This window comes from Camelus bactrianus, chromosome 34, assembly GCF_048773025.1.
Source record: "Camelus bactrianus isolate YW-2024 breed Bactrian camel chromosome 34, ASM4877302v1, whole genome shotgun sequence".
NCBI classification, from domain to species: domain Eukaryota; kingdom Metazoa; phylum Chordata; class Mammalia; order Artiodactyla; family Camelidae; genus Camelus; species Camelus bactrianus.
Genome location: NC_133572.1, coordinates 18,075,576 through 18,101,516, shown reverse-complemented (window position 1 = coordinate 18,101,516; position 25,941 = coordinate 18,075,576). Strand labels below are relative to the sequence as shown.

The window sequence follows — 25,941 nt, the reverse complement described above, 5'->3', positions numbered from 1 at the left end:
TACACATCAAATTTCTTTGATCGGTGTATTCTCAGCATCTAACAAAGCACAACACACGCTCTAATGTTGGCTCATCTTCATAGCAGTGATACTACTTCCAACAGCAAAGCATAGCAAAACCTACTGAAATAAATTATTTCTAATGACCATTTCTGAAACTCTTCACTTTCTTCAGTGGTCCTCAAAAACGATCATCACAGTACGTGTGGCACCAAACAATGGTGCTCATAACAGACGTCATGTCATCTGATTATCCTTTATCACAGATGATAAAAGACATTATATTTAAAATCAGAGGTAATAAATTTTACCAAGTTACATACAAAAATGACACTGCATCCTGCTTAACAAAGAAAAAAAAATACTTATAAATGTTAAATTCATTTTAAAATGCTGCCTTCTAAAATATGAAACTCAGACCTGACCTAGTCCACTTAAAACCAACTCACACTGTTGTGTAAAATGTCTGTTACCAGGATACCAAATGGGATTTGCAGCCTGCCAAGAGATTAAAACTTAAATTCACCTATATAAACTATTGAGCTTTGTTTTCCTCTCTCTCTCCCTCTTTTATTTATTTACTTTTTTAATGCTATGGGGCACTGTAACTCCAATCTAATGGTGGAACAGGAGCTAGATTGATAAATAAGAACTTTACAATTGTCATTATTATAATGAAGTTGCTGCCAGCACTCAATCTTTCATCAGTTTGACTCTCTCCAGATGTTTCATATTCATTTATAATTCGAATCAGTCAAATACAGACCCATGTTTTCTTCTACAGACCTCAATGTTGACATCCACCAGAAATCTTCTCAAGCTTTTTAAAATAAAAATGTCATTAATCATATACACCATTTAAACCTGTGGCAGACTAAAAATGGCCACAAATTCTTTGGTATGCCTCTATCAAGAAGCATAATCTATGTCTCCTCCCCTGAACGTGAATGGGCTCTGTGACTGATTGCTGTGACCAGGAGTATGGGGCAGAAATGACAGGGTACCATTTTCTGGGCCTCGGCTTCACGAAACTGACAGCTTCCACCTCTCGTCTTTTGGAACACTTGTTCTGGGGGAAACCACCCTCCATAGAAGAAATTTGACTATCCTGAGACCACCATGCTGTAAGGTAACCCAAAACAGACATGTGGAGAGACCACATGAAAAGAAAAACACCCAATGAATCTCCTACTGTTCAAGGAATGGTAGCTTTGGTGCTGGGTATGAAGAGGCCTTCAGATGACCCCAGCACTTAGCCACCAGCTGCCTACAGCAGCGTACGACCAGCAAAACCCTCCCCAAACTCCTGACCCACAAAATTGTGAGCAAAATAAAATGAGTTTTGATGTTTGGTGCGCAAAAGCAGATTACACAAACAAGAACTACAATTTCATTTTATGGCATGAATAAACTAACTATGACAATAGGAAAAAAGCAGACAGCCGATTTGTAGGTGTAATGCAATGAAACTTTTAAAAACTTTTAAATTATCAACTTACTATCTACAGAAGTTCTCTTAATTGTCTTTCATTAACTAATTCATGAGTAAGTCATGAGAATAACCAATGTTCACAATTACTTTTGATTCTCACAATGTGAAGGGAAGTGTTAAGGTTCCTAGGACATGACCCTGAACTTGTGCTCCCATCAGCTGACCTGTACACTACCAAGAATCACCGTTTTTGTACTGAACATTTTCATCTCGGTTGTAACTGTAAATATAATCATGTAATTTTATTAAATATTCTTTTAAATCTATGAGCACTAGAAGTAGTTGTTTCCATGAATAAGCTGAATACTTTAAAACAAAGTGATAAAGTCTAGTTGCTTTCAAAATAAACACTGTCAAGAGGCAAGACTATTTATAAACATTTAGTACAAGGACCACTAGAACTATTTTTAACTATCTCAGTACACTTAAAAGGAAACTGAAACTAGAAATTGAAGATAGTGGTTAAAAGTGTGATTTAAGAAAGTCCAGAAGGAAATCCAACTGAGAGACCTACGCTCATAGAAAAGATGTGACCCAGTATCAAAAGACTGAACTATAAATATAGATTATGTTTTAAGGTATGTACATATCATTTTTATGACTACTCACTCTAGCCAAACTTTTTTTTTTATAAACTTAACATTTACCAGGCCAAACTGAGTTGGATAAAGGAGTTTGTACTATAAGCTCTTTCTTAAAATGTTTTTTAAATTAAGAAATAAGGATGAAGTTTCAGTTTTGCAAGATGAAAAGAGCTCTGTGGATGCATGGTAGTGCTGATGTTAGCACAACAATGTGACTGCACTTAATGCCACTGAATTGTACACTTTAGAATGGTAAAAACGGTCAATTTTAACGGCAAAGTGAGTAGACTTCATAATAATAATCAAAAAGAAATTTAAAAAACATTACATTGGGCAAACTAAGCCAGTCAGAAAGAGGACAGATTGTATAATTCCAGTTATATGAAGTTTAAAAACAGGTAAAATTAATCTATGTAATAGAAAGCAGAAGAGTGGGTCAGGGGACGGGGACAGAGCGCTGTAGAGAAACTGCACATGGGACTAGAGAACTTTCTAGGGAAATGAAAATGTTTTGTATCTTGAATGGAGTGTAGGTATTACAGTTACAGATTTGTCAAAACTCAACAAACTAGACACCTCTGATCTGTACATGTCACAATATATGCAAATTACACATTGATTTTTTTAATGGGGATATGGGATGGGGGGGAGACTAAAGAAATCAGCCTAGAAATTAATTCATAAGAGTTATGCCCTGAAACAAAATAATAGTATTTTTTAACCACCAGAACTATTACATAGAGCAACTTACTGAAAGGCAAGTCACTAGTTGGTATGAACAAGGACATGCTACAAGTTCTGACTAGTCAGTCATAAGGGTTTTCAAAGGTAAATTAAAAAATCACCAGTCTTGATTACTTAAACTAAAACAAGATATCTTGAGAGACTACAAGACCTAGCTTCCTTCAGGTTAGCACTGTTTTTCCATCTGCCTAATTCCTCCCTTCTAATTCAAGTCAGTCCAATTTAATTCAACAAACCCATTATACCCACTCTGTGTAACTTATTATATGGGAAGCTAAGTATAACCAAACACAAAGATGAACATATAGTCATCTCTCCCTTCAAGGCATTTATAACCTAATAGATGGCATCACACAATAGATACTAGCTACAGGAAAGGATTTACAATACCTTCAATGTTCAAACCAAAAGAAACCCTCTGCGATGCAGACCAATATTTTGAAAAGTGAATTTTTTTTTTAAATAAGGCAAAAGAGCAGTAAGAGGCTCATGCTCTAGGCTTATTCCCCACTCTGCCCCCTTTTTATTACCAGTGCAGGAAAATTCCATAAATATCTCTGTTTCCAAGAAATTTAGAATGCAAATACAAAGGGTCTCCTGTCTTTTTATACATGAAAGATAGAAAATTCATGGTTACAATTCAATGAGTGGGTGAGTAAAAGGTGCCACCATATTTCTAATAAAGGTTATTCAGCTTGATTCAAACCCTTGACCATCAGTGTTCCTGGCAATGTATGGAAGATCACAGATTTTGGATTTTTTCTGGAGTGAATTATTCTGCTTTAAAAACTGAATCTAAAATTAGAATTATGAAGTGACAGAAAACATCACAATCTGAATTCTACTTACACAAAACCACATGGTTTTCAATGCCAAGTTCCTAATTTACAGCTGAGAAAATCACCATTGAAGATAGCTGAGCTTGGATCAGATTCACTTAACATAAAACCAGACATAGACCTCAAATTACATGTGACAGCTCTAGCCACGCATATAAATAAGAATAATGGAAGTTAAAAGACAATAAATCCACCTAGCCGTTCTAAATTTAGTGCTACAATGTTCCTTTCCTAGGATTCTCAAATAAATTAGAAAAAAAGGAAAGAAAAAAAATACCTATCTTCATTTAGATATAATGAAGAATCTAAAAGTACTCATTTCAATTCTCCTAAAGTCCTTTAAAAAAGTCAAGATAGTCTAGATCTTGAAATACACCTGTTGTTTTTAAAATATAAAGGAAAAAACCCACTAGACTTTCTGGGTATCAAGTCTTGGCACGTCATCTCAGAACTCTTCCCCAAACAATTTGTCACAAGTGAACAGGAACAAGCTGTACTAAGGATGCACAAAGATATTTAATTATTTGCTTAATCGGCTACTGATTTCCCCCATAAGTTAACAAAACCGAATGTAAGTCAACAGGAGTCTGTCGGCAACTATAAAATCACTTTACTTTCATTGGCTTCAGAAGTTTGCACCCTACGGAAAGTCCATTGAAAAATTTTACCTGGCACATACATGCTAAAATATTTTGTTTGCTGTTTGAAGCTACACTAGATTCCAACCCACAGAGACAGGATTTCCAGTTTATTTCTCACAACCCACATGTACAAAACCCAAAATTACAACATAGAAAAGCGTTGTTAAAATTCTGTAATAATAGTAAAGCAAAATAGTTCACCACAGAGCTCTTTTCTCGGGAATTTTTTAAAGCCTCTTGTATCCATGATATACAACATTTCAACATCTCGATTAAATAATCAAACATACGAGGAGGCTCACCTTGGAACTCTAAGAGAAGAGTTGTTCTAGGTTATGAATCAAACCTCATCCAGCTCAGACACTGTAAACTGAATTGACAATGGCATAACTATTAAAAAGAACACGATAGTGAAGTCTACATTATCACACAGTTTACCCCTCACTGCGATACAGAATTCAAACCATGCAGCCTTCACTGCCATACTGATCAAAGTTTTTAATACTACCAAAAACCAGTAAGCAAAAAAATCACTCAAAAAAACACTCAGAATATTTGAAAGGTGAAACAATACAGGTTAACAAAATTTTCTGTCATGTAGATACATTTGGAAGTCCCTTTGTTTTCAACTTAAAAATTGCTTTGTAAAATACACTGGCCAATTTCCCTACCTTAGGAAATAAAGTATAGAGTCCACAAATGACATTATCCTTTACACATGAACTATCCAGGGAGTGGAATGGATTTTTTTCATAGGATCCACTGAGATTTCCATCTTCTCTTTCCACTTTTCTCCCTCACCACTACCATGCAATATGGAAGCAATACATGTTGTTAAAGATTCGTTTCAGGAAAGAATGAAGAGATATTGAAAAAGACTGCAAAAGCTGAGCCTTGGTAAAAAGTCAACAAAGATAAGAAACAAGAGAAAGATACAATGATGCCCTAGAAGTCATACAAGGATAGAAACAGGTATAATATAATAAAGGTCAAAGAAGGAAAGCAATGAACACAAACCACTGGGTATCGAAGGTCACTGGTAAAACAAATGAAAAGTTCAGTGGAGCTGCAAGAATGAAAGGTAAATCACAGTGCTCATGAGCTACGACTTTATGATCTTCTCAGTCACAAATCTCTTAAGAGATTCTCCTAGTTTCAAATCTATTGTAAGTCTTCCCTCTTCTTCAAATTCACATCAATTTAGTTGGCAAAACTTAATTCTTACTGTGTCTTTTCTCACAGTTAAAGCATTAGGAGATGCATTAGAAAGCATACATTTATCTGGAAGTAACAGAAAATTTAAAAAGCAAACTGGCTGAAACTAAAAGGAAATGTACACTCCTTATCGCACATAACAGGAAGTCCACAGGCCAGTCAGAGCTTTAGAGCTTCTCTGTAATCCCCTTGGATCTGACCCCCCATGTATAACTCCATCCACAGGCTCATAAAATAATCAAAATAGTTTTGAGATTGTGACCTGCCCATCTTTGAACCTGTCACTAGCAGAGAAAGGAAATTACCATGTTTCACTTAGGCTTACAGACTCAGTCTTGGAACTAAGAAAGAGGACCTATTTCTCTGAGTCAAGGGCAGGGGGATTAGATGCCTGAGCAAAACAGGTTCTCTTAGAAAGGCAGATAGGAGGGGAATAATGCTAACTATGCAATCAACAGTAGCCAATACAGAAGGTTCTTATTTGCATGATGTCCTACCTTTGGGGAAGTTTTAAAAACTCCTTTTAATACAATGAAAATTAGGCTTGAACAAAATAAGGGCCAAATAATTTCCTTCCTCAGATAACCAAGTGATAACCTCAGAGACGTATAGGTCAAGAAGAAAAATGCAAGGTTTTTTATCACTCAAATTTATAAAAATAGAATGTGTTTGGGTATTTTAAAACCACTGCTCTGATTTCATTTTACTCTTTAAATCGTTACCTTGTTGGAGACAAGATGGCAAGAGATCCCAAGGTACTAAAAAGAGTGCCAGACTCAGGGCACCGGGCTCTAGTCCTAACTCTGTCTTCCACTAAATCACAGTGTCATCACAGATGGTCACCTAGTCCATCTGGGTTTCAGTTTCCTCCGTTGTTAAACTAGAAACCTCAGAGAGGTCATCTTCAAGTCTTCTTCACAGTTAATTCCTAGTTATAAATAATCCTCACTTGCTAACTAGAATATTTATGCAGACTATTTAAAGTTGTAATTCTGGGCTTCCAAGATGCCTTCCAAGACTACAAGCTTTTCCTACAAAACTTCAGTTTTACAAAAACCTTCACTGTGGCCAGAAATGTAAATAGCACGGTGTTACAACTTCTGAAATAACTCAAGAATTCAACTTCCCTTTAAACCCAAATTCATTAATAAAAGGTTGCAGTATACCTACAGAAGCATGCCCTCACTGCTGGACAGGGAAACGGAAAATGACAAAACCCAACCACTCCGAAATTCAGTCAAAGACAAGGTACCTAGCCACTGAGCCTAAATGAAGACGATGATGAAAATCAAAGCGCAATGAGAGAGCTGGAATTCAAGTCATAATCAAAAATAGGAATTTCTATAAAGAGTAAGAGGGAGGGGTGGGACTATCACAAAAGTAAAACCAGCACACAGGCCTAGAAGAAATTAAATGTAAGTGTCTCATGAATTTCTCTTAAAGACTATTATTTACATCAAATTAACAGAAATAATTTCCAAAAACAGGTTGCTGACTGTGAAAAACAGGAGAGGAAACTAATACTCTGCCTTTTGAAAACCTCAAATTAATGAATTTTGGCAAACCAGACACAAACCATATGGGAGGACACTGGATAAAACCCCATGACATTAGCCAACTGCATTATGACCAGGAGTTGGTTCTTCTCAAAATTATTAATAATGAAAAATACTTACACAGGATACACATGATTGCCAGGAAAAAAAAATGCGCTTCTTTGAAACAGTTTTTAAAACAACAAACCACCCGCAGAAACCACATGGGCACAAAATGAAATGACTCTGGTCACTGACTAGTGGAGCATTTAAGCACTCCCCAAGTGAGAGACTCAGCTTCAGGTTCTCTTTCTGGGACAAGCAGAAAATTCATGAAAATACCTGATTTGGAGCTACCAAAAAAAACAGGGCAAACATGCCTGCAATGGCCTGAGTTTCAAGAGAAATAACGTTCTCCAAGGAGAACCGAACAGTTTTAAGAGACCACGTCCTTGTTTTAAGAAGACATTTTCTTTTCCCCCTCACAGTAAGAACTTAGATAAAGCTTAAAAACTCCTCAAAATAAAATAAAGCAAATCCCACTCAAAGTGCTTAACATTATAAAATTAATGACACATAAGTTAAAACCTCCTGGAATTACCAAACCCTCTACCATCAGGAGCAATACCATTAATACATAAGGATGACTCAATTTATCAAAATATGTAGTAGTACCCTGGAGAAACAGTATACCAGAGAGGTAAGTTTCAAAAGAGGAAGGAGTAAATACAGAGGAAAGGCTATTGCTCAGATGACAGGAAAAGACAGGAGTTAGGTTGCATACATGAAATAGGTAAGAGGTCCAGCAAAAGGAAGTCGAACGAAACCAGAGCCAAACACAGTATAGCACACAGCATTGCCTAGGGTAAAACACAAAGACTGCATAAAAATTCCAGTTATGTATAGAAATGTCAGATATGTACCAGATATATTAACAGAAAATAGAAAGTGTATCTTGACCCTCAGCATCACTCAAAGTTTACCTATTCCTTTAAGTAAGTAGGAAAAACAGATTTTTTTTTTTGCCATGGCTTATGTTATACTGTCTGCACAAAACATAAAAAGAACACAATGAAAACCAGGCAGCATGCAAGAACTACACGTTTACATATATCTGCACACATGCTCTTCACCACGCTTTCAATTTCCTGATATAATGCCATAAAAATTGGGGACTTCTTTTCCCCTCGACTTTGGCTCTATATAAGGTGCTAACTTTTTCCTTGAATAGGTTGGCAAAACTCAGTTTGTCAAAGCTTGCATAACCTTGAAGAACACATAAAATTTCCAGAAGAAATAAAGAAAGAATGGAAAATTAAATGAGTTTCCAAAAGAAACAATTTTAAATTGTATATACCTATAGTCTTCATGCTTTGGAAATGATGTTATTGGTGGTATTTGTTACCACATGCATGAATCCTAAAAAGACTGGAGCACTGGAGCCATCCAAGTGCAATTGTAGCTATCTTAATAAACTATAGTTTCAAGACAATGAAAAGGATAATATTGCCAAGGACGGAAATCCCTGGGATTGTCGCCTAGTCAGAAAGAATACAGATCTGAAGAAAGATCAGATTAGACTCATTTCAGAAAATGAACTATAGGGAAACTATACTGAGAATTTCTAATTAAACAAACAGCATAAAATCTGTACATCAAAATTCTTCACACTATGGGAAAATCAGTGTGTGTTTTCTAAATAGCTGCTGAGTAAAATGATCCATTATGAATAGGAAATGAGAAATGCCCAGTTTCTTAAGGTTTACTGAGAGTAGGAAGCAAAATGTCTAAGATACAGAAATTACTCAAAAATATACTGCATATGCTGAGGGTATAAATTTTATGCAAAGATTTAATGACAGGTTAAGAGGAGAAACTTTATTCTTCATAGCAAATCAAAGTATACTTTGTAAAATATAACACAGACAAAAAGATAAAAAGAATAAATGAAAAAAAAAAAACCACATTTCCTAAATATCACCAGTAATTTACTCACAAACATCACAAACATCCTTACTAACACACATACCTGGAGTATCCATTTGGTGTATCCATTATTTCTGTACTATTGTTATTTCAAAGTAAAAGTATGATAAAGGCTGGAGGAAAGTTTCTCTGAAATTTCACTTTTTTAGTACAAATTTACGCTCCTCTAGCACCCCCACTAAACCTGGATGCAGGATTTCTATGGGAAGGGCATACCTACAGACTCTCATATGGTTTGAGAAAAAAGTGAAGTCATTATATGACAACTTCGAGCAAAAGAAAGGGGAAAGATCTAAGCTAGAGAATTTAATGCCAGCTAAGGATGGTTTGATAATTTTAGAAAGAAAGTGGGCTTACAAATGTCAAGATAACAGAAGAAGCAACTTCCGACCACCAAGAAGCAGCAGACTAGTGCCCAAGTGCCATTAAAAAGACCACTGAGGAAAAAGGACAACTGTCTGAACAGGTTTCTAATGCAGACATAAGTACCCTATTCTGGAAAGAAAGGCCACAAATGGCTTCATTAGTAAGGAAGAGAAGGGAGCGCCAGGATTTCAGGAAGGAAGGGGAGGGCTAACTCTGCTTTGTGCAAGTGCAGTTCGGTTTATGATCAGGACTGTCTTTCTCTATAAAGCTACTAACCCGCGAGTCTTGAAGGGAAAAGTAAACACCAGCTACCAGTCTTTCAGTTGTACAAAAAGAAGGCCTGGACAACAAGAACCCGTTTTCTGGATTGGTTCTGTTGATGCTTTGTCCCAAAACTCAGAAAGTATCTTTCTAGTAACCCTAACCCAATACCCATGGGTCACCCAGAACACATGCCATCAAAGTGATCGACCTGCCCCTAAGCACATCATCTTTAATGAAGCATCTAGATCAGGGGGTCACAAGGACCTTTAGGGCTCACTACACATGGTACTCTATGGAAAGGATTAGCAACACTATGGAAGAGAACTCCGATGTGAGAACATCCTGAAAATCTAGAAGGATTACACCACTGAAGATGCCACTGTTGTTACGGACAAAGCCATGAAAGCCAGCAAGCCCAAAACAATAAATGTTTGCAGGAGAAAACTGTGTCCAGGTGTTATGCATGACTTCACAGGATTTACAACAGAGCTCAAGAAAATCATGAAAGAGACCTAGGATATGGGGGGGGGGGGGGGGGCTAGGGGAGGTAAAGAATTTCAAGATATGAATCTTAGAGAGATTCAAGAGCTAACAGAAATCACACGAGAGGAATTAACAGAAGATGACTTGATGGAGATGAATGCTTCCAAACCAGCGCCAGACAGTGAGGAAAAGATGTGTCAGAAAACAAATTGACGTTAGACAATCCGGCAGAAGAGTTCCAATTATCCAAAGACTGGTTTTGACTTTCTTTTACAACATAAACTCGTCTATGATACAGGCCATTAATGCAAATGGTGGAAAAAGAATTGCTATCAAATAGAAACATTTTTAGAGAAATGGAGAAAAAAAGTCAGACAGAAATCATGATGTATGGATTTTCATAAAGCTACACTACATGTGCCTGCTTCTCCTGCCTCCCCTTCCACCTCCTCCACCTCTTCTACCCCTGAGACCGCAAGACCAAGTCCTCCTCCTCCTCTGCCTACTCAACATGAAGTCAACAAAGACCTTTATGATGACTCACTGCCACTTAATGCACAGTAAATAATCACCACGCCATACTCATCTGCTGTGTATGTGTGTGTCTTCATGTGAAAATGTAGTAACTGTACAAGAACTGCAGGAGACGTTTCTGTCATCATCATCAAAGTTTTCATCCTGTAGAACATTGTGCGCAAGACTTAAAGCGGATGGTCTATCCTTACATAGGCATAAGCTGAGTGATATTTAATACAAAATAAATAATGTGCTAATTTGCTGTTTCATAACATTACTTTCAAAGAATTACGTTACCATACAGTATGCTTCTCTCATAATTGAAGAATCCTATCATCACAGGTAAGTGATTTTTTTAAGTGTAACAATGTTTCCAATACTCTATTATGAATATGACTATAATGCTGTATGCCATAAAAATTTTTATAACAATTCATTTGTGCCTGTAGAGACTAGGCTACCATGAAGCAAACGTCAAAAACTCTAGGCTACCATAAAGTAGTAACACTGTTGCTCCTTCTTCATTATCAGTGCATGAATCATTATGCCTGTAAATAACCGTGCATTTCACTTTCACACTATCTTTTCATTTTTGATGCCTAGCATTAGTAATACATATAACATCTACAGTGTTTTGTATCACATAAGACAATATCGATAAAGGTTCTGACTGACGATTCATTTTATCAACAGACAACATAAACATGGTATCGATAAATGCAGTACTGGAAATGTATTTTCTCTTCCTTACGATTTTCTTAATAACACTTTTTCTCTAGCTTACTTTATTGTAAGAATACAGGAGGCTATTAGTAGTTGAGTTTTGGGGGAGTCAAAAGTTACATCCAGATTTTCGACTGTGCCAGGGGTTGGTGCCTGAAATCCCACATTGTTCAAGGGTCAACTTTACATGCTGATTAAACAATCAAATCCAGCTTTACAATTCCCAATTCACCACTGTGAACTGAATGCTGAATTATTTTCCTCAGATGAAAGTAACTGATGATAATATATATGGCCCTTCTATGTGAGAGAAAAAAAAATCCAAAAATTTCACGTGTGTATTATTTCATTTGTATGATTTTCTATTCCAAAAAATTTTGCAGGAATCACAGAAGAAAACAACATTTTGCAATGTGAGTAGACACAGAGTGGTCAGAGCACTTCTCATCAATCACATGGGAGTCACCTTTGATGTTCATCACTGTGACACCAACAACAGTAACTTTGTGACATTCCTTTCTTCTCCCATTGATAACAACAAAAGCAAAGCCAATAACACCCAATTTTGGAACTTTGGAAAATCAACTCAGTATGCCAATGAAGATAAAGTCTCCTACAAAAAGTTCTTGCAGCAAAAAGTACATGAGTGTTCTTAACAGGACAACTAGAAAAATCCCATAGACTAAATGAGCAAGTGACATCTTAAAACACTATTCACTTTAAGCACAAACTAATCCTAAAAAGAAATTAACAAAATACATCTCCTCTGCATAACAGACAAGAGAAAAAACTTAAAATACCTAAATGCTTCATGAAAACTATCATCAGCTATTACATAAACAGCTTTTCCCCATTCAGCAGAACAGAAAATAAGTATTCATTTCAACTTGTCTTCTGACTCAGGGTGGCCCATTTAATACCATTCAGCTTTCAGAGGCTTATTTTCAGTTTTTCATGCCCAATTTGGGCAAACTGTGAGTATTCCTTTTGGAATAACCACATTTGAAGTTACCTTTATTAAGTTCATAATTAAAATAATGATACTTAATCTCACTTCTCCTTAGTCACTATCTTATATTGATGTATAATCATGTAGCTTGCCAGTGGTATTCACTTAAGCCCGTGCCTATCGGCGAAGCACACTCATACAGTAACAGAGCTTGCCTTGCCGAACACCACAGCTCTGTCTTCCCTGCACTTGCAGAAGTTCTGAATTCTCGTAATACACCAGTAAAGCATCTTGAAAAGACCGTATAGACCCTCTTTCACCACAAGATTAAACACAAAATAAAAGGCAGTTTGGCTGGCCTCTCCATTATCTAGACCTACTTTTGGTAGGAGATGCACATGGCCAGTGTTAGCAAGGCTGGCAAACGGAGAAGTCAGTTCAGTCTTCTCTGAACACCAAGAAAAAGTTATTTCATACTTTGCAAAATAGTGGTTATTTCATTCATATAGTTAGCCTATAGGTTTATATGTGTTCAACTGGATTATGTCCATACCAAAAGGTCCATACTCTTCTGAGGAACGCAGTTTTACCAGAATTATAACATGTTGCATTTTATATTAGCTAACAGTATCGCTGATCCTTCATCTATTAAACCTGGTAATTTAAAAAATTCTTCTCACTTCAAAATTTTAAAAAATTACTGTACCCCCTGCTAGCCTCTTGCCCAGTACCCTTGTCTTTCCGCTAGGACACCCTTTAAATTATAAGCATCCTATTTAAAAAGAGCTATGAAGAAGTATAAGCTCACCCGTTTATTCACTGACTCTAAGAGTCAAATTTTCCAGCGCATATCCTATTGCCAGCGTGTGGATCAGAAGGGGAAAAGGACGTTACTTCTGTGTACAGCAGAGACATAGTAAATGTATTTCTAATTCTTTAAGTAAAATTCTATGGCATATAGCTAAGAACAGTCTTTGTACCATTTGTTGGGGATTTGACAGGACAGGGAAGAGGATATGGGTCCAGAAATGTTTAAAATACAGAAACAGACTCACATACATAGTAAACAAACTTATGGTTCCTGGGGGGAAGGAAGTGGGAAGGGATAAATTGGGGGTTTGAGATTTGCAAATATTAACTGTATAAAGAAGTGGTGATGTATTTATACAATGGAATACTACTCAGCCATAAAAAAGAATAAAATAATGCCATTTGCAGCAACATGAATGGACCTGGAGATCATTATCCTAAGTAAAGTATGCCAGAAAGAGAAAGAAAAGTACTATATGATGTCACTCATATGTGAAATCTTCTTCTGTATAGTGCAGGGATCTATATTACAGAATTTCTTCTGTACATAAATGTTTACAGCAGCTTCATTCCTAAATGCCAAAAACTGTAAACAACCTAAATGTCCATCAACTGGTGACTAGATAAATTGTGACATTGTCATACAATGAAATAGTACTCGGCAATTAAAGAAAAAGAGCAAAGCACTGATACTTGCATCAACATGGGTGAATCACAAAAGTACTCAGTGAAAGAAATCAGAAACAAATTCTACACGCTGTAGGATTCCATTCATATGACATTCCAGAAGAGACAAGCTATGGGGACAGGGAACAAATGAGTGGTTGCCAGGATCTACTGGTCAGGGGAGAAAACTAACTACAAAAAGGCATGAGGGAACTTTTTGGAATGATAGAAATGTCCTTTGTCTGGATTGTGGTGGTGGTTACATGACTATTATGCATTTGTCAGAGTTTAAAGAACAAGATTCTAAAAATAATTTTTTTTTACTTGTAAAGTATACCTCATTTTAAATAAACCCACATTTTAAAAGACGCAGGACATGCCCTTTTAAAAAATATGCATCAAGTTAAATGAGCTAAACCCAGCTTATTAGGTATGGGGGTAGGGGAAAAACAGTGAGGAAATGAAAAATCCTTAGAAATGCTGCAAATCAAAAAATGGATTTGTCATTAGTAAATAAGAAGAAACAGACACTGATACAAAGTGTTAATCTAAAGAGCAGTGCTTTTTTTATTAAGTTCTCATTGTTTAGACAGAAAATGACAAAATTTGATGAGCTTTTAAGAAAGACCAAAAGTCACAAGTAACAGGTTGATAAAAGAGGCACCGTGATTATGAGCTAAAATTTGGAAACACCTTACCTAAACACTCCTTCCCAATTTATCAGTGAAAACGGTCTCACCTACCCCAATGCACTCCCACTCCAACTTCTGCTATCAGGAGAAAGATAATAAAATTTCAAATAGTTTTCTTTATTCAGAACAATCATATATACTTCACAAATCTTAACATCTACAGCCAGGGGTACAAGATAATATGCCTCTTACTAGGCAAAGTCCTATTTGTCCATTTAAGCTTCAGGCCAACTATCTGGTAACCATCTTGCTTTTTTTTTTTTTTTTTTTAACTGCCATTAAAAAAAAGCTGTCTCTGTGATGACAGTAGTTTCTTTTTGTCTGGTATTAAGCATTAAGATGATTAAAATAAAAAGCACTTAGAAGTTTTGAGCTGATCACTCCAAGAAGATACATTTTTCCATTTAATAAAAGTTAAGAGGTAAGTTGTAACTTTCATCACTTTGTTTTCTTTATGTTTATTCCATTTGGCTTGTACTGTTGCTAGGAAACCAGTACATAATAAGATTTCCCGGCTCACAGAACAACCTCCTAGCCAGACGGGAGGATACCAAACTTTGTAACCAGGGCAATTGTGTACCACACAATTTACTGGCTAGCCAGTACTAGACAGGTGCACTCTCCCTGGCATCTTCCTGCTCCATTAAGCTAACAGGTACAAGACAGTCAATCCCCTTAATGCAACAGAAATTGCAGCAGAAGGCAAAAGAGATGAAGCATAGAGCTCTCTGGTAGCAGAAAACAAGAATTTACTGCCAGTCCCTGTCACCACACCGAACTAATCTTTCTGGGTATTTCGCCTTAAATTGTAGGGGGAAATGACAGTCCACCCTAATCACGAGATGAAACGTCAACCCACCGCAATCACTACGTACCACACAACATCGAAACTACTTCCAAAAGCCATCACCAAACCACTGCACAGGTAAGTATTTGGAGAGTAAGGTGGCATCAGTATCTGCACAGTTCGGGGGGGGGGGGGGAATAGGAATTCTTAAGGGGCCGCTGAATCACCTACAGCTGTGCCCAGAACTTCACCGTCCAGGAAATCAGGCTCTGCCCCAACTCTCATCAGGAAAGCAAGTCAGAGGAGCAGTGGCAACACCACCCTACCAAAAAAACAAAAACAAAAACAAAAACAAAAAACAACTCAATGCTGCTTTTAATAGAGTTGCTACTCCTTCAAATGAAGCCAAAAATAGGCTTCAGGTCCAAAGCTTTCCTCCGCAGTGCACAACGGCAGATGGAAGACACATCCTTAATGTGGGGAGAGAAGGCGCACTGAAGGGGATGAAGGATGCCTCACCGCTTGGAAAGTCACCGGCCACTGCCTTCACCCCGAAACGCCACTTTTATTGCGACATGTGGCCCAAAGGAACGACAAGGAAATGTGAATGACGGACGGTGTGGCGCTTTCACCCCCGTGGACTTGGCAAAGTCGAAGGGGAAACAAATCAGGCGCGATCGGTGAAAACTCGGCAAGGTTCAACGTCACCGTCCGGTGGGAGCTGCGGTGACACAATCATCACGTGTACTTGTGCGCAGACTTTCTCGAAAAACACTTCGAGTCCGGAACGTGCGGGGGCCGAAACCTGCCGGCGACTCCAAGCGCCGGTCGGCACCGCCTGCCGGGGGAGCCGGGCTCCGCTCCAGCGCGCGGCGGGTCACGCCCCCTGAGCCCCGGCCCGGCCACCTCCCCGGCGCGAAGCCGGGGCCCGCTGCGCCCCCGGCCCGCGCGCCCAGGCCGCCTCCGGACGCGCCGCCGGCCTCGCGCGGCCCCGGCCCCAGACCCGGGCCCGAAGGCGCGCGCCCGTTTACCTGCGCCCCGCGCTCGCCGCCGCCGCCGCGCCGCCGCTGCCCCGCGCGGCCAGGTGAGCCGCCCCAGCACTCGGCCCCGCACGCGCGCGCCCGGGGCGCGACCCCAGGACCCGGGGGAACCGCCGCCCGAGTCACCCGAGCCGGGGCAGCCCTCGCACCAGCCGGCTTCCAGCACCTCTGCCCCCGGAAGTTGATTTCCGCCAAGGCCCGCCCAGCGCCGCGCCTGTCACTCAACGCCCCCCGGCGCGTCACGTGCTCCCAGGCTGAGGCCCGCGCTGAGGGCCCCAGCGTCTTCCAAGACCCGCCACTCCTGGCCGGGGTGGTTCCCGGAGCGCTGTCCTTTGCGAGACATTGACTCAGGCGCTACCTGCTGTTGGCTACAGCTTCTCTTTCCCCTGAAAGAGGAATGACACGTCCTGTTTCCATGTTAATCCGTGCAAATCAAACCATTCCCAAAAGGACACTCCCATCTGGGACTTGGGATTGTTCCTGAGAAGAGTCTGGTTTAATCTCTACACCACCTCCAAGCCGAGTTCACTGTAAAAACTGGACTGAATTAAGTGCCTGATATGTAGTAAGTGCTCAAGAAACCGTTGACTAGAAAACCGCTCCGTCTCCTCTCGGCCTGTGGGAACTCTCGAAGAAGCACTGGGACGCACCCCAGCCCTCCCCAGACCGCTGCTGTGTGACTTCAGCCAAAGAGCTCCGCTCTAGAGTTAACCTTTGTTCTTGTCTTCAACCCCAGATCACAGCAGTTCGTACAGAGTCTGTTTTCAGCTGCCAAGCCACCCCCTTTTTTCCAAGCCTTCAGTCCGCTTCTCCTGAAGGAAAAAGAGAATGACAGAACTGAGTTTTACTTGAAAAGAAGCATGGTTATATAGATTTGGGTGAAGGGAGAGGGTGGATTTCAGACTGTCCGTAGCTGTTGGAAGAGAAACAGTTAATCACCAGGCCACTTGTTAAAGATTTTTCCATTTTTGACATGGGAGGGATTTGTGGAACATTTACTTAACAGTTTTTTAATTGTGTACTTGGCCTTCTGGACCAACTTGAGACACTCCAAGAGTGGACAAGATGCACTCAAGATGTTTCCCTTCAAGGAGCTGACAGTGTAGTAAGAAAGACAGACAGGTAACCTGGGAATTTAAGCGTTCATTGTCTAACAGGCATTCTTCAACATTTTAGACATTAATTTCCTCATCTTTCCATTGAACAAAGTCTGGATTAAATAATCCATTAGGCGAGGCGTTGGGCAGGCCTTGGCCGAAATCAACTTCCGGGGGCAGAGGTGCTGGAAGCCGGGTGGTGCGAGAGCTGCCTGGGCTTGGGTGGCTGGGGCACCATCTCTAGCCATGGTTACTTTCCTACAGAAATAACAAGAAACAAATAGTTTAAAATATTAAAGGGAAAGTATGTTGTTAAATAAACCTCAAGCCGAACTGATAACCGCCTGACTAATCTTAAGACAATCCTCAGACTTCCATACTCAGTTGAAAAGGAAATGAGCTTCGTAAATAGCGTGACCTCCTAAAAAGAGCATCTTCCCCAATATCATCTGAGACCATGAAGGACACAGCAAAGCAGTACCTGCCTAAAAACACACACCACAGCCAGCCGGTCCACACTGTTCCTGTCTGCAGAACACGGCAAAAATCAGTGACCACTGTAATTTTCCAAATAGCTTCTTTTTAATTGGGAGGTTTTATTGCAATGACTTCATCCTCTTTCCTCCATTGCGTTTTGCATTTGTTGGGAGTAGGTAACATGTCACTGCTTGACCATGAGGAACTCCAAGTGAAGCTAACACACTTTGGAGAGACAGAAAGAAGGTATTTCCTAATTATAGTGACTGGGCAGCGGAAGGGTATGCCATGATAGACGTGGTGGTTATTATCCAAGCATGCGTTTCACTCTTTCCTCATAGTGCAGCATTCAGGTGTACTGGATGAGACTGACCCTAACCTTTTCCAAGGTTAGTCCTGATCGGTGTAAACCAGAATTAGTCCAACCCCCACGCCATTTTGGGGGTGTGTGGGGTGGAAACCCAGCCCTAAGTCAGTCATTGCATTACCGTTACCATATGAATTGTTTCAGCAATCATCCAACCAGCACAAAGCTCCTGACAATTGCTCAGTGGTTGTTGGAAGAACGTTCATCCTGAGGAGAGAGGTGAAGAAGTATGTAATTCCTCCTGCTTTCAACAATCTTCTTGTGACCATGAAGGAAACCTGTCTGAGAATAAAAGCAAATACAGATTGCAGAACAAACCTGATATAATTCCAGGAAACAGAGCTGAAGTCTTGATCAGATCAATTCTAAAGCTTTCTTCACTTCCATGGGGCTTTTCGTTTATGTAAACAACTTCCATTTATTATTTAATCCAGTTTGAATTAGATTTTCTGTTACTTTCAGTCCCAGGTGTTCAAACTGGTAGAAAGATTTGGTATCTCCAGCTTCATTTTAACTGTCAGAAAGTAAATTGTCATTTTCTTAAATTGGAAGAGAGCCTTATTTTCCTTCTTCTGTCCACGCTCGTGCCAGAGATTGAAAATGAGCTACTGTCCCTGGGAGTAGTTCTTTCAGATTCATATGATATTCAGCTTTCTCATTAAACCAATGGAAAACTATTTCAAAGATTGATTCATAACGTTGTATATGACAGATATAAAGAATAAACTGTGAAAGCTTTAAACAAGCACCTTTCAGGCCCATCCTCCAACCAGGTCTCCTTTGAATTCTGTGCAGGATGTAACCCATTTATAAAACCTTCGTTCTGTGGGAGCTATGTGGGTCCTAACTTCTCAGTCTTTTGTAAATTGTCATTGCTCACCATGTTGTTTTGCACCATTTAGCTTGATTTTTAACTGGGCAAGAATCACTCATGAATGTCTGAAAATATGAATTGTTTCTGTTATTACCTCAGGGCCTGATACACAAAAGAAGGCCCAAGTCAGAAAGAGAAACAAGAGAAGCCCTCATTTCATTCATGTCATCATTACAATAAATTAACAAAAACTAACTTACATGATGAGTTGCCTTTAACTATGATTTCCAAATAATAACCTAGAAATGGGACTGTGGAGAGAAATCCACATCCATCCATTCTCTTTCCTTTACTCCTCATTATAACCTTAAAGAATTGACTTGCATCTATTAAATTTAACTTTCTAAAGCCATTTTAAATGCTGGATTTTTTTTTAATATTCTGGGTTAATTCTAACACCTAGATTATTCACAGAATTCCCAATGCTTAACTAAATGTCATATCGTGGTTGCTAACACTACTTTCTATGACGCATATTAAAAAATGGAAAAGTGAGCTAGGTTTTGCATCTATATTTAAATATCATATTACTTCCTTAGAACTGACTCTACCACTTTTGCAGACGGAGCAAGCAATACGCTGGGCAGAAAGCCACACAAGATTTGCTACAACTAAGATAGATTGAGTTTGAATTAAACTTTTTCAAAAATCTTGGTGCACCACAGTATTAACACATCATGAGAAAACTCTGAAGTTTGAAAAATGGAGTTTGAAAGAACGTGGTGGAACCCCAGACAGTGTTCTCCTGAGAGTTTGCTCACTCTTTTAAGCTGACCAGAAAAGCAAAGTATTACATATGAACAGTGGGAGGCCCTTCCATTTACTTCTATTGGGTGCTAAATGATTCTAATGATAATTTTGTGTCTTTGTGTCAAACTTTAACCTAGCATAGAAAAAAAATTAATAAAACATCTGAAAGAAAGTTACCCCTATTGGAGACCAACTCTGCCTGCATATTTGTTATATTATCATTCAGGAATATCTGTCTTAAATTTTAAATTACAAATAAGACACTGAGTCTTTGATGACAATTTTCTAAGTTTGAAAGCATCATTATAAGGATATAAAGGCGCAAAGTGTATCAAACCTGCAGTGTCTAAATCTGCTTCTGGCAATAAGCCACAAAACCATGGCTTTTTGGGGGAAGAAAAGGGAATTTACTAACAGCTAAGACATTGTTTTACCTATTCTTCATATTATAAATGTTTGCATTATTTTAATGCATTTATCAGAATCTTTACTTAACATGTGTGTCTTAAACCCCAACATCATATAATAATTTGCCTAATTTTTCTACCAAACAACTTAACAAGTGTCAATAATGCCTTTAGATTATAATGCCTAGAGATTAAGTGACAATAAAGTTAACTTTTAGATTAATGAAGTTATTTGATAAGCGAAATCAGATTTATAAGATACCCAAAATCTAAGATCTTATGGAAATATTTGATAATGAGGCTCTTGAGTAAAACATTGACCATGAGTCCTGTTACAAGGAATATGCAAAATGTTAGGCTTTTTTTTTTTAGTAAATTGCTATGAATCCTTGATGACCACGTGATTACCTCTTGCATAGACAACATTTTCTCCAACTTTTTAATAATAGCATAAAGATGCATAAAGATTTTTTGTTAACAATCTGTAGTGACATGAGCATGCTTTATAATCATTATATATAAGATATATGTGTGTGTATATATATATACATTCCAGTTACATTTTCTCACTAAAATATACAAGCATTTGAGATGATGAGTCACTGTCTCTTTATAGAAATTCACTCCCCCATCAACCTCAACCAAATTACTCTCCCTTGATTCTGACTTTTCAGACTATTCTTTATCCAATTCAAAGGGTCCCCTTCTTCCTCCTCCCTCTGCTTCAGTGTAGCTGTTCTGTGAGTTTTCATTCTTTGTTCTCTTCTCACTCAGATCTAGCCATTCTCTGTGGTTGATTTTTTCTTCTCACCACAGACTTTATCCCCTTAATACAGATGAGTCTGAGATCCACAGGTGGCTTCTGTATAAAATCTTCTCAACCTGCATTATAGGCTCCACATTCCCACCCAAATCCCATTCACCATATGCACCTTTGATGATCCCGTGGAAGCTTTTTTAGCTTTCCAGCCCAATGTTCTCCCTTGATTTCAAAATAGACTTTATAGCTTCCCACTGGATTTGCATCCAAATGTCCCACAGGCAGCTTAACATGTTCCAGAACAAACGCATTATCTGTCCTCTGCTAAACCTACTCAGCTTCTTCTCTCCATTGCCTCCATAAGCACCTGCATTAGTGACAACACTAGTTTCAGCTCCTTTAACTAATGCTGGAAAATAATAGTCACTTAAAAAGAAAATTCTGATTTCTATTCCACCTAGAAACATAACAATAGACAACCAGGGCTCCATGGATACCCAACCCAGCCTCCTTGCAGTTTGCTGTCCTCCCGTTTTTAACAAGTAGCTTCCTTCAATTGGTCTAAGATATATGCTCCAGCATTTGTCATCACATCTGCATTCAAACTGGCAGAACAAGGACAGGGGGAAGTGCAGGAAACACCTTTTCTTGTTAAGGGCAGGGCACAGAAGACACATACCACTTCACTTCACATCCTACTGGCCGGAACTTTGCCACTCAGCCATGCTGAACTATAAGGGAAGCTGGGAAGTGCCCACTTCAGCTTCAGCTTTGTGTCTGCTGAAAGTCAGAGCTTCTACTACAAAAGAGGAAGGGACTCATATACACTGGGGAACAAGTGTCGATCCCTCTCACATCTATTGCAAAAGAAACTCTTTCGCTCTGATATCTCACGACTGCTCCTGCAATGTTAATATATATTTATTCTTTTCGTGTGAATGTACACTGAATGGTTTCTGATCCTGTAATCTAAGTTGGGTGGAAAAGGATGCATTCATCAAACCAATGGCTATATACCATGTCCCTAAGGCTGTGTTAATTCACTCTAACAAAGTGGATTAACTCTAACAAAGGTACCACATCTGGCATAGCAGCTGTGGTCAGGGATACAACTTGACTGAGCTTGAGACGGTCTACATGTAGTCAGCCCCCAGGACACATTCCGGTTCCTTCAGGAGCCAGACAGTAAATCAAGCGGAGATATTAGGGACCACCATCCAGGCATTCTTTAGACCGGAGGTCAGCAAACTTATTCTGTAAAGGGCCAGAAACATTTTAAGCTCTGAAGGCCATGTAGTTTCTGTTGCAACCAGTGGACCCATTGTAAACTAAACCTTGGACAGAACTCCATTTTTTACCTGCCTTTCGTATGTTCTGACTCTAACTGTGGGGGAAGCGGGGGTGCCTGATGATGTGTTAGGTTTCCCGGTTTCAATGTCAACTAGGGCTCAGTGCACAACCATTTTTAAATTGTAAACGGTCTTTGGTCCCTTTTGAGAAGGACTATGCGAATGAGAACCCTATACTTGCCATGGCCAAAACCAGGTCCATCCTCATGGAGACCTCCCGCTGCAATGAATGGGTTTGGGGTCTGAAAACTGGCTCAGATCTGTAAATTAAGCAAGGGATCATGGCACTTTTATTGTGGTGGCCACTCTCAGCCTCCCAGTTATCCATCCTGGCACTTTTCTGCTGGGACATGCTGAGAGATTCCACTGTCGCTGCCCATCTGTTTTGCCTACAGACGTCACATTCCCTTAAAATTTTCCATAACTTGGTGAGTCTTGGCTGCCATTCTGACCTTGTCAATCATTACACTAATGGAAAACCCATGGCTTCTGGCAGTTCAGTGCCCCCATGCACCCACTAGAGTTTCAGAGTCCTATCACCTCCTTTGCTATCAATGACACAAGATCCATAACGGCCTCTCATGGTCATTTCTGGCCTGAAGAGGAACATCACCTGTATAGTGATGCTGGCACTCCTCTCACCAGCACATCTCTTACGGCTTTGCTAAACTGTGACTGCTCTGTGCCTTCCCATGGGACATGCTCCTCTCACAGTCTGCCAGCCACACTTGTGTGTATATATCCACTCAAGGATGCCTGTTTTCCCGAGCTTTTACTCCCTTTTGCCACGGCAATCCTACCATTTCACCTTTGCATAGCATGGACCATCTGTCTGGGTTGGCATTTAACCATTTTAAGATTCAGCCACTCTGACCATAAAATCTCAGTCTTGGTCCTCAGCTTCCTCTAGTCTCCCCTTGCAGAAAATGGGAGCTTCTTTGGATGCAACCAAAGAGGCCCCCTCAACTTCCCACATGACTTTTACTTTCCTGTTATTCGCTCTCAGTTGTTCATTATCCTTTTGTAGAGCGTCAGTGCTGCTTAAAAATAGCCATCAGTCCCATTATCTTTATAGCTACTCTTTTCACCATACATCATGAATAGCTGACTCACTTGGCCAATTCACAAAGAGTGAAAAATTTTAACAAGTGGGCCACTACCTTGTGCCGGGGGCTGTCTCCGCTCCATTTACCACAAACGATAAGGTTTTCATTGCCAGCAGACCGTGAATGACTCAGGCCAGAATCCTGTCTCAGCACCTACTCCCTTGGACCACCCCGGAAACCAAATGTGTCACAGGTTATGTTCTCAGGAAGCAGAAGCTGAGATAGAATTTTAGGTGTGGGTTGTTTATTAGGGATAAAATCTCAATAGGATGGGAAAAGGAAGCAGGATTGGGCAGAGGGAGAAGTTGAACTGTGATGCAGATACAACAGAGCTTCAGCTAACCCGTCAAAACACTCTGGAGCAAATATGCCTTTCAGAGTCCTGCACCAAGTCAAAATGACCAGACCTTTACGTTAACACTTCTCTCATTCACCCGATGCAGATTGCCCCAGGAAGGGTATGACTCTTGGAAAGACAGCTCTCTGCACCTGAACAGATCCCAAAAGAGCTGGCAACTGCAGAGTGCCAGCTGTACTTCCTGCAGCTGAGTAGGGAGTCCTGCTTGAAGGGGAACCTGGGGGTACATCTCTGTATATAGCACAGTGAAACTCTTGCACGTTTCTCCAATGCCTGAAATCCATCTTTGTGCATTTGAATATGCTGTTTTCTCTTCCAGGCATACTCTTCCTTCTGGGAAATCTTCTCTGAAATTTCCAGTCTGCAGTAGTTGCCCATTTTCTGAAGCCTGATTACATGTTGTTTATGCCATTGTCATGGCCATTCTCAAACTATATTGGAATAATTCATTTATACCTTTTGCCCAATATATTGTGAACTCCTTGAAGACATGGATTGTTTGTTTCATTTTCCTACCTGCAACATCTAAAACAATATATATCACGTAAGAAACCATAAGTAAATAAATATTTCCTAAATAAATGAGACACCCTATTTGTTTTAGCCTATCCCTTTCTCTAGCTCCTATGTAAAACTTGGGCCCCAAAAGAGTCCTGAAATGACTCATTTCTTTTATTGCATTTTTACACAATTTAAAGTTAATGGCAGACTAAGTAAGAACATTGGAATCCATATACTCAGTTCAGACTACTTCCCCAAGCCTTGCGTTCATTTACCTTACTGCCTGATGGACACTTTCTTCTGACTGTCCTAAGACATCCCAGACTCAGCGTATCAGCATACTGTAAAGGGCGTGCGTCATTTTCTATCCCCGAACCTGCTCTTTCTTCTGTCTTCTCTGTCTGGCTTCATTGTGCTACCTGATCACCCCAGTTAGAAAACTGAGAGCCTCCCTAAACTCCTTTTGCCTTCATTGCTCATATTCACCAGATCCTGCTCCCTCAACTTCCTAAGTGATTTCAACCATGTCTCCTATTTTCTGTCTTCTCCTTTCTCCAAATACTTCTGGCCAATTCAGGTACTTCTCCAACTTTCTAGACAAATTCTTAAGTGATCTCCCTGTCTTCAGTCTTATTCCCTTAAAATCCATGTTTCACCACACTTTCCCAAATCTTATCCTACTAAATAGAGAAAGACTCAAAGCTTTCCTGCTAAGATCAGAAACAAGGCAAGGATGTCCCCCCACCACTGATTTTCAACATCAAACTGGAATTCCTAACTAATGCAATAAGACAAGGGAAGGAATTAGAAGGTATACAGATTGGGTATAAAGAAATAAAATTGTCTTTCTTTGCAAATGACATGATTGTCTGTAGAAAATCTGAATGAATTGATCAAGAAACCCCTGGAACTAGTAAGCAATTATAGCAAGATTGCAAAATAAAAGGTTAATGTACAAAAATCAGTTGCTTTCCCATATACCAGCAATGAACAAGTGGAATTTAAGATTAAAAGTTCATTGCCATTTACATTAGCACCCCCTAAAATGAAATACTTATGTTTGACTCTAACAAAATATGCACAAGATATATAGAAAGAAACTGTAACTCTGATGAAAGATACAAAAGAACTAAATAAATTAAGAGGGATTTATTTCATGGTCAAAGATGAAAAGACTCAATATTGTCAAGATGTCAGTTCTTCCCAACTTGATGTATAGATTCAATGCAATGCCAATCAAAATCCCAGCAAGTTATTTTGTGGGTATCTATGGAATGATTCTAAAGTTTATGTGGAGAAGGAAAGACCCAAAATGGCCAATACCAATATTGAAGGTGAAGAATGAAGTCAAGAGGACTGACACGATCCAATTTCAAGACTTAACTATAAAGCTACAATAATCAAGACAGCACAGTATTAGTAAAAGAAGAAACAAACAGAAGCATGGAGCACAATAGAGAGCCCAGAAATAGACCCACATAAATATAGATAACTGATTTTTTTCAGGCACAAAGACAATACAATGGAGCAAAGATAGTCTTTTCAACAAATGATGCTGGAACA

The 25,941-nt window shown here is 39.3% G+C and overlaps 1 protein-coding gene across 4 annotated transcripts in view; it reads right to left on the bottom strand.

Moving 5' to 3' along the window:
- Positions 1-16,464, bottom strand: part of CCDC91 (coiled-coil domain containing 91) — a 224,978-nt gene extending 208,514 nt beyond the window's left edge. For all 4 annotated transcript variants that reach the window (XM_074357765.1, XM_074357768.1, XM_074357767.1 and 1 more), the window contains exon 1: positions 16,324-16,464. The gene's annotated coding sequence lies outside the window, so the exon portion shown is untranslated. The remainder of the gene's footprint in view (positions 1-16,323) is intronic.
- Between the last annotated feature and the right edge of the window lie 9,477 nt (positions 16,465-25,941).